This window comes from Theobroma cacao, chromosome 9 (genome assembly GCF_000208745.1).
Source record: "Theobroma cacao cultivar B97-61/B2 chromosome 9, Criollo_cocoa_genome_V2, whole genome shotgun sequence".
Lineage (NCBI taxonomy): Eukaryota > Viridiplantae > Streptophyta > Magnoliopsida > Malvales > Malvaceae > Theobroma > Theobroma cacao.
Genome location: NC_030858.1, coordinates 7,241,230 through 7,251,050, shown reverse-complemented (window position 1 = coordinate 7,251,050; position 9,821 = coordinate 7,241,230). Strand labels below are relative to the sequence as shown.

General features: G+C 31.3%; 1 long non-coding RNA gene across 1 annotated transcript; it reads right to left on the bottom strand.

The window, feature by feature from the left end:
* LOC108663496 lies at positions 343-2,463 on the bottom strand. The gene is made up of 2 exons (XR_001929616.1): positions 1,828-2,463; positions 343-811 (listed from the first exon to the last, which is right to left on the bottom strand). It is a non-coding gene; the product is annotated as an uncharacterized LOC108663496 (long non-coding RNA).

Genomic DNA, 9,821 nt, shown 5'->3' with positions numbered 1-9,821 from the left:
TGTCTGGCCTGTTACAAAAACTTGGTCTCTTTGGTGGACCTTCCTCTACCCGTAGCATTCCCTTGGCTAAACATTCAAAATGATGTATGCTCCAAAGCTTTCTTTGTATTAAGGAAAGATTCCCCATCACTGCTTTGCTCTAATGGTCCCTTTTTCTCCCCATCTTGATTACACCCTTAATTATAGCCTTTTCTTTTGGGGTTTTCTATTAGGTGAGATTCTTCTTTCACATCTTTATCTTCCCTCACTTTAATTATGCTTCCTGCTTTTTTATTTCCTACAGACCTCAAGTATAGCTGTAAAAAAAATAAAAAAAAAATACTATATTACTACTGCCCTTACTAATAATAAACTAAATGTAATTATCAAGACAAATGAAAACTACATTGCCTGGAACCGGTGACTGAGTGAGTATATGTTAAAATGTCTCAGCTGTAATATTCTTGCTACTTGCTAGAACATAATTGGATGAAATCTATAAAAACCAAAAAGAAACAGAAAAGGAAAGGAAGGGAAAAAAGGGAGGGGCAAACAAAAAAAAAAGTAGTTGGAATAAGAGGTGCTTGTGAAGGTAGATATACTTTATGTTCCTTGGCTGTTCTTCTGCTGTCCGCCAATGCTGTCTTCACACGTATGAAACTTCTTCTGTCATGATCGTCTTACCCCTTCCAGCCATACATTGTCAAATAAATCATACTATAGCTAGCAAAATTGCTTCCTCAATTCAACAATATTTGACTCTATACCAAACTTGAATTCAATTCTATAACCATCAATTAGCATATAGTCCCGACCCGTCTTCGCAAAAGGGCTGAAAATCAAAACTCAACTGAATTTATAATCAGAATTTATGTTGTCTGAAATCCCTTGATAAGGCTGGTCAACAACAATTATAAAACTCAGCCACCATTCCAAAGATATAATAAGAAAACCAAAATATTTATTTACTATCTTAGCAGGAGAAGGTAGCATCAAAGGAAACAGGATGTTGTCTATGTACAATTTCAGAGTTTGAGTAGGGATTTTGGATAAATTGATGGAATGCAGTCAATAAGTTAATGCATGAAAGAGCTAGGGTTAGAGGGATCTTACAATAGGAGTTAGGGAAAAAAAAATAATCGAGTAGGTTGGAAAGTTAAGATCACTTAGACAGGTTGGCTATGTGCAGCCTGGCTATCCAACCCAATTATGATATATTATACAACATTGGATTATTTCCATAAGAGCTCAACTACCTCAGTGTGGGGATACGACAGATTGAGAAAAAAAAAAGTAGAAGAAGAAAATGAAAATAAAAAGAAAGAGAAAGGAACGAAAAATTGATCAGTCAGATTGGGAGAGAGAGGGGGAGTGGTTAAAAAATGATGTCACAAAAGGGACAAAGATTAACCTTTTTCCACAGAAATGTAGGAGATCATGTAGAGGGGCAAAACCAGAAAGGCCAACAGGGAGAACTATCATCATTGATGATAAAAAGGAATTAAAGGCAGGGAATCTTCTCTGCAGCAAATGTAACTCCCTTTTTCACCATTTTGATTGAATAATAATCAGATATACTATTAGTTAAAGTAAAAAAAAAGAAAGAAAAAAAAGAATGATTTACATCAATTTCATATGAACTCTAATGTTATATAAATATACATATATATATATATAATATACAAAAAATTCCTGCTATTCTCTCCATGTCCATGCATGGCAAGAAACGTGTTGCAGTCAAAATGAGTTAAAATAAATGAAATCACCATATTCCACTACTCCTTAATTTATCTGAAGAAGCTATCTTTTCAAGAAAAAGAAAAGATTGATAAAGGATTAGAAACCCACCTTGTAATCCAGCATCAGAAACCTTTTCTATGAGAAAAAGCTGCAAAAATTTTGGATCATAATTCAGAAGGAAAATAAAATGGCCATGATGAAAATGAGGGACTACACCTTACCATGCTCTGTATGCGGATAAAAAGATGTGGAGTATATTTCTTCATTTTCTGCAGAAATAAATCTTGGTTGAATGTACTGAAACGAGGGAAAAAAAGTCCTGAATTGCCATGTTTTCCCACAGCTTTCTTGAGCTTCCTCGGTGTGCTATATAGCTATTATCTAGCATAAGCTAATATTTTTGAGATCGAGTCGTTCACAAAGAAAGTTCAAGAAAGCTGTGGAAAAGCATGGCCAAGACTTCAAAGAGAGTAAAAAGAAAAAAAAAGACCCATGAACCATCCACTGAAAATGCTTGACCTCAGATCTCAAAACTCAAATCTGCACAGCCTTTTTCTTGACCTAAAACACAGAGTAGTGATGAAAAGGAAGACAGACAGAGAGAAGAAGGAGAAAAAGCATGGCCATACAGAGTTTCATGGACCACTCTACCAACATATAATCTGTCTACCAGCTTTATAGAGAAAGAAAAAGGGGAGGGAAAGAGGAGAGCCTGGGGGGAGGGGAAGAGAGGGGGTGTGTTGGGGGGTGGGGGTAGGGTTTATTTCACTCACAATGATGCATTTTACTCACAGAAGAAAGAAAAAAAGGAGCCTGCTTTACTGGTGAGTGCGCAGTGGGGTACAGTTACAAAACACAGCCTGTTAGATGGGTAAAGGAAAACAAATTAAACTCAACCAGAAATTGTAAAATTATGGAGAAAGGATAATTAAACAAGAAGAAAAATAAAAAGAAGGGAAAATCCACCCCAGAAAAAAAAAACAAATCCCATCCCCATCACATGCAACCATGTGATTACGATCTCTTTTTTTTAAATTTTATTGGAAACTAAAGGTATGGGTTGTTTATGGTCCCCCAATCTTGATGTTTTTTCTTTCTTTTTAACACAAACCTGTGTATAATATAAGTGAATCATCAATCAGGATGTTGTGAAATGTCTCTGCCTTGTTAATCTTTGATTGTTCTAGAAAATAAAGTGAATCAATAATGAGTAATTTTGGGTTGTGCAAATTAAAATAAGGTGTTTTTTGGGGATCAATTAAGGAAGGGAAAAGATGTAACACGGGAGTAAAAGAAATATGAGTTTTATTTATTTATTTTTATCTTTTGGCCTTTTTACTTGGTGTCCTTACAGAGTTTAAAAAATTTTTAAAAATTCGCTGCAACGATGTGACTCCTTTGGACAAACTTTGATGTTGATGGGATGGGGCTGCTAAATGATAAGCGTGACCATTTTGAACCAAAAAGCCATGAAAGAATGATTAGCAAATATCTTCCATTTTCATTTGTTCATGAATTTGGTTTGGAATTTTAGATTCTCCATTTTCAACTTTTGGGTTTCATTTCTCTCTCTCTTTCTTTTTTCTATAAAGACAAGGGAATTTAAAAGTATTAAAGGCAACAAAAAATTCATAATTTCTTAATATTTCTATTTTCCCATACATTGTTTAATTCAAATAGTTTCTTTTATTAATATATTAATTTTTAAATAAGAAATACATGTAATTTGAGATGACAAAGTGTACGAAACAAACATACAAGACCCATGCAGCCAACTTGTTTGTAAACATGGACGGTATGTGTGACATGAAATTCATGAGCTTAGTTTCGTTCATCAATATATATCAACGCACAAGTCATATAAACACAACCTTTTTAATTTATTTTAAAGAAAAAAATCATGCAAAATGACATAATTATTTCATATTTTTTTTATTTTTGAAAAGCAAGAAAAATATATATAATTAACATAATTTCATATATTAAATAAATATTTAGAGACAAGATAACATAAGATATTATGATCACATGATGATATATGCGGTGATGTTGGTATATGTATATGCATATATATAAATGCATGTGGCGGTGGGAGTGGACCCTTTCAAGGGGGTGGTGGTGGTGGTGGTGGTGGGTGGTGTTGGGGTTGTGGGCCAAAACCCTTTGTAATAAATTATTTTTTTTCTTTTTCTTTTTTTTGCGGGGGGGGGGGGGGGGGCGTCGTAGGAAAATATAAATGTAATATTGAGCAAGACCCGCTACAGTAACAGTCAGGTCCACCTCATCACCCACCTGTTGTTGTATCATGAATCAGTTTTTGATTTTCAGTTTTGTTTTTGTTTTGTATTTGGATAGGGGTAAGTACGGCGCAAGTGGCCTGCCGTATACAAGAGTTATAAGCTTATTACGTACATTACCCACATCATATGACCCTTTATCGTCAGCCTTCTGATCTGATCTGATCTGATCCACCCGCCAACCCATCAATCACTAGCTCTTATCATTGGCTTTTTTTATCATTTTTCCTTTTTTATTGGGATAAGAGGAATTTTTAATTTTTTATTGTGAAAAAGGAGATTTCAATCTACTTTTTTTGGTAAAAATTAGGACAACAATTATTGAATTTAATATTTATTTATCATTGAGGTAAATGAGATTGATTTGTGCATGTTTAAATGTAATATTAATGCATTTCGGGTTTCAACAATTTAAATATTTAAGTTAACAAGTCATAAAATCTTGTTGAATCCAAATATTTGTACAAACTTGTTGAATTCAAACTCGATGTGACTTGAATTGATTAGAAAAAACCAAAAATATGAATCCAATTATCTCAATTTAAAATGACCTAAATATGAAACAACTGGACTCAAATTTAAACCCAATCCTATAACAATCTATAACTTATAAAAGTTTGAATTTATAATGCGAAAACACTCAATTTATAATTAAATAAATTTATTTGAATTGAATAAATGAACAAGTGATATATTTTAAAATTAAATTTTAAAATTTTAAAAAATAATATTATTTGTAATTGATAGACAATTATATAAATAAGGTATAATATTCAAAAAGTACTTAAACTTTTTAGAAAAATTTAAATAAACCTTTATACTTTTTTTTACGTTAAACTCTTATATTTTTATTTTAAACCAAATAAATTTTTATTTTTTTATTTTGAATCAAACAAACTCTTATAACTAATAATTTACTTAATTAAAATATCATTTGTTATTTTATATTATAAGGTAGACCTGTCAGAATGGGCCTGACCCATTGGATCAGTCCATCTTTTATTGAAGGTGAGTGGGTTGGGTTTGAAAATTTAGGCTCATATTAGAATCAGGTCTAAATGAGCTAACCCATTTGATCAGTGGACTGTCTCAGGTTAAGGTAGGTTAACCCTACGAGCTAGAAGAAAAAAAATAAATTAATAATTTTGTATATTTAGTTATATAAAATCAATAATTTAGTTACCAATAGTAATGCTTATTTTATATATTTCAATGTTTTTAATCTTTACTTGCCAAATTAATAATTTTAGTTAAGATCAAAACTCATTATCTCTTTTTCTTTTATGGAAATGAATATTAGATGATAAATTGATAATGATTCAGATCTTGAGACATCACTACTGTCCAAATAAGATTCAAATATTTTGCTTGAAGATGAGAATTGAGGAAGATATAAATGAGTCTTCAAGTTTCTATTTATTTGGTCATATACTTATGTAGATGAGATCATAATTTGTGTTAAAGATTGAAACTTTATTTATATTTGATGTAATTTATTTGCTTATTTATATTTGGTGTAATTTATTTGTTTGTAACATGTTTCTATTATTCAATTTATGGGTTAAATTATAAAACAATTTTATTCATAAAGAGTTTATTAAGTAGAATTATAAAAATATTTTTTATTTTTTATTTTTGAAAAAAAAAAAGCGGGTTGGGCCAACTCTGCCCATGGGCTAGGTTAGGGTTTTGATGACCGATGTAAAAAATTGGTTGGCTCGACCCAACCCATATTTTCTCGACCAACAAGGTTTTGGGCCGAGCTAGCTCATATTAACATCTCTATCACAAGGTATTGATGTAATGTACTAAAATATCATAATTGATTATTATATAGTATACTATCATATCATAATTAATGATAACATGATATGCTAATATCGTATGATAATATGATCATATAATATATTTCACCCTTCATATCAACGTTACGTCAATATAATTTGAATACAAAACGACAAGTGGTATTTTAATTAATGATAATTAGTAAATCATTAGTCATAAGAACTTATTGATTCGAAATAAAAGTATAAGGATTTGATTGAATGCAATAAATAATAAAGACTTATTTAAATCTTCTTGGATAGTTTAGGAGCTTATTTGACCATTATGCCTAAAAATAATGAATTAAGAAATTAACTTAAGATGGCCAAAACCCATAACATGCAATAATCCCAAAATAAACCCAAATCAGAATCAGATGAAACCTAGCAATAATCGCCTTCAATAAAGGGACAGAGTATTAATGGTAGGGACAGACCAAAGGTGGTGGTGGGGTGATAGTAGCCAACCCTTAGTTTTTAATTTTTGCTATTATTATATGTATAAAATTAATTTTTGTGTTGAATCAAATCATGGACTCGATCCATAACTTTGTATGACTACTTTTTAACCAACTCTCATGCAAAATCTTGAGTTTGTCACTGATTTATGAGTTAGATTTTTATATCGACCCTTGACAATTTTGTTATTTTGAATTCAATCCTCTCATTGGTAAATTGTCCTCTCCTTAACAAGTAGTATTTTTTTTTAGAGTAAAAAAAAAATAACACTTTGAATTTGTAAAAAAAAAATAATACTTAAAATTAGAGTCTTTACTCTAAACTCAATTTACCGTTATCACTCGAGTTAAAACTCAAATGATTTTTATAAATAACGATTAAAACACAATAAAAAATTGAATACTCCAAGAAAGACAAATGAGCATGTTTCGTTTATTGGATGATCACAATTTCATATTTTCACTTGTTAATTAGACCATGTAAATACATCAAGGCCTAAAGGCTTTAGCATGCTCATGCTGCTGACTGAATTAAATATAGACTTTTACGTAATTGGTAGCAGTTGAAGAGTTGAATATGTTTTTTAAATATAAGTGATGAGCACTTGATTGAAAATTTCAAAACATTTCAAGAGCTTATTTGGAATTTTATCCTGCAGAAACTTGGAGAATTAAATTAGCTAAAATTTAAAAATCAACAGCATAATACTTAAAATAATTTATAAATTATTTAAATAATTTTTTATTTTTTTATTATGTTCAATCAAGATTTTATATTTTTATTTTTAATTAATTTATAACTAATGGTTTACTAACTATTATTAATCAAAATGTCACTTGTCATTTTTATATTACATGACGTTGATATAATATGTTAATATATTATAATGGATGATAACGCGACATAACATGATAATATATCCACTTGACTTTTTTAACTTGTTATGTAAATGTCTCATTGGTATAAAATTATAAGTGACATTTTAGTTAATTTGACTAACAACAAAAATATAATAACTTAATTAAACGTAATAGAAATATAATGATTTATTTGAATTTTTTTAATAATTCAGGGGATTTTTAAACATATTATGCCAAAATCAACAAACTAATGTTGTGATCGTATTGTACTAAAAAAAATATTGTGATAAATACCCTCATTTATATAAATTAGTATAGTTTATTTTTACTTTCCTCCAATCCATTGCAAAATTCAATATAAATTAGTATCCTATTATATAAACTTTACAATAGGCGTGTGATGTGTAAAAAACTAAATGAATTTGACCTAAAGAACCAAAATTCAAATGTAAGACAGAACAGTACACAAATTGATGTTTTAAAATGAAAGTTTGGAAATTCCACATGTGACAGCCGTTTCTGTTTTTGAGCTAAATTATTCCACGTTTTATATATTATAATTAAAAGAATAAAAATAAAAAATTGAATCTAAAATCTTGACCGAAATTCTCACCTACCCCAACTATCTGAATGAAGGCCCCAATGCGTTGTATTAAATTAAGTTTGGCACAAAGTGAACACAACAAAAAGAGAAATTGTGGCACGAATAAATGTCTTTTTGTACGTCATGGATGCACGTAGTCTCCAGGCATGATAACAATTATGCAATTCAAGTCCTCACCAATGTAAGAAAAAATACAACTGTTGTGTGAATATATACCCACAGAAAAGGCAGTAATGAACACCTTTAATTTCCTAGGGAAGAGATGCCAACTTAGGCTTCTTCCTTTTTTTTTTTTTTCCCCTCCTTTCCTGCTGACTTGCTGACAATTCATTTAGGCAATCGAAGCCTAAGTCTTGCAGTGTCAACGTTATGGGCCAGCATTGTACTAGCCCAGCCTGCAACCACCAGATTCCTGGGCCTGACTTTAATTGCTTTGACCCTCCTTACTTGTTCAACGGAAAGGAAAAACTAAAAAATGAAAATTGGTGAAGAGGATGAAAAACAAAAACAAATGGACTGAATTTTGTATGCAAAATGAAATGTGAATACTAGCAGATAGTCTAGGATGGAAGGGAATCGATCACGTGACATTACAGCGAAATGTACCGCTTTAACAGAGCAACCCTCAATGGAATTCCTGTAGGCTGTGGCAGCGTTGCATGCTACCCGTCGGCGCCATTTTAGACTTTTTTGGCCGTATTATCTTAGGCCCGACTCTATCTTTGGTCTCTCTCACCGATTATGCCGAAAGGAAAAAAATCAGAGGACAATATGCTGATTTTCACTGTCACCTTTCACTCATCATCAATTTTTTGATCCGTTTCAAATCATTCAAACTTACTATTCTGCAAATCATTAAGGTTAAACCAACGTTCTGCTTAGGATCCTGACATGATACAGTCAATTCAAGATAATATTTCCAGGTTAAACACGAAAGCAACATCTCAAAATCTTTGACTGATGATGACCAATGTATGACGGAACGATGTTATGTTTAATGAATTAATTTTCTCTTCTTCCTCTTCTCTTCCCTCTCCCATGGTACTTAACAAGATGCTTCAGAATACAAAAATAGAAGTAAAAAACGAAAAGAAAAGAAAAAGGAACTCCAGACGTACCTGTAGCCAATTCACAGACATTAGAAAATTTAAAAACTCTCTCCAAATATTTTTGGTCTTTATAAGATCAATCATAAGAGGCATTGACAACTATTTGGAAGTCTAAACCAAGTGGTACGTGGTGTTCAGAACATGCACGTGGATTTGATCAGCGCTGCATTACGATCTTGTCAATTGTTTGAAATATATTGTCAGCATCTGGTCTGCAAATTTATTTGAATTTGCTGGTTAAATAAAAAGTCTCTAAAGCCTGATTTCTATTCTGGTACTTCAACTTCTCATTAAAGAACGAATCGATAAGGTGGTGAAAAATGACTCAGAAAATATGTAACCCTCGCTATGCCATGTCTCTATTACGAAACTGTTCTTGACTGCCATTTCGGGTCATTGAATTGTACCATGCCCTTCCATGCGTACCAAAATGGGGGCCATATTCATCTACCATTGATTCATCACGGACTTCTTTAGGAAGTCAGTGTAAGCTGCTCTTTTCTGACATTTTAGCTAGGAGTTTTATGCTTCAGAAAAAGACTGTGTGTGTGTAAATATATATATATATATATATATATATATATATATATATATTATATATTTATATAATGTTTTTTCTTGGTTCATTGTTCCAAGGGTTTTTTTTTTTAAATCCTTAGCATCCATAGGTTCATAATATGGAAATTAGAGCTATAATAAATCCTTGTAAAAATCTAATCTGTTGTTCCTGATGCATGAGTCAATGTGATATGGATCAAATCTATAAAATGGATAGTTAATTTGGACCACTTGGATGTAACTCAAGTTATAAGGATGATAGGAGATTTGAACAGAAACCCTAGGTGGGGGCGTGGAGCTGTAGTGCTTCCCTTTACAGCAAAAACAAAAATAATAGACAGATTGGAATGACTTGTCCGAATGGAAGATAAAGGAAAAATAGTTAATTTTGA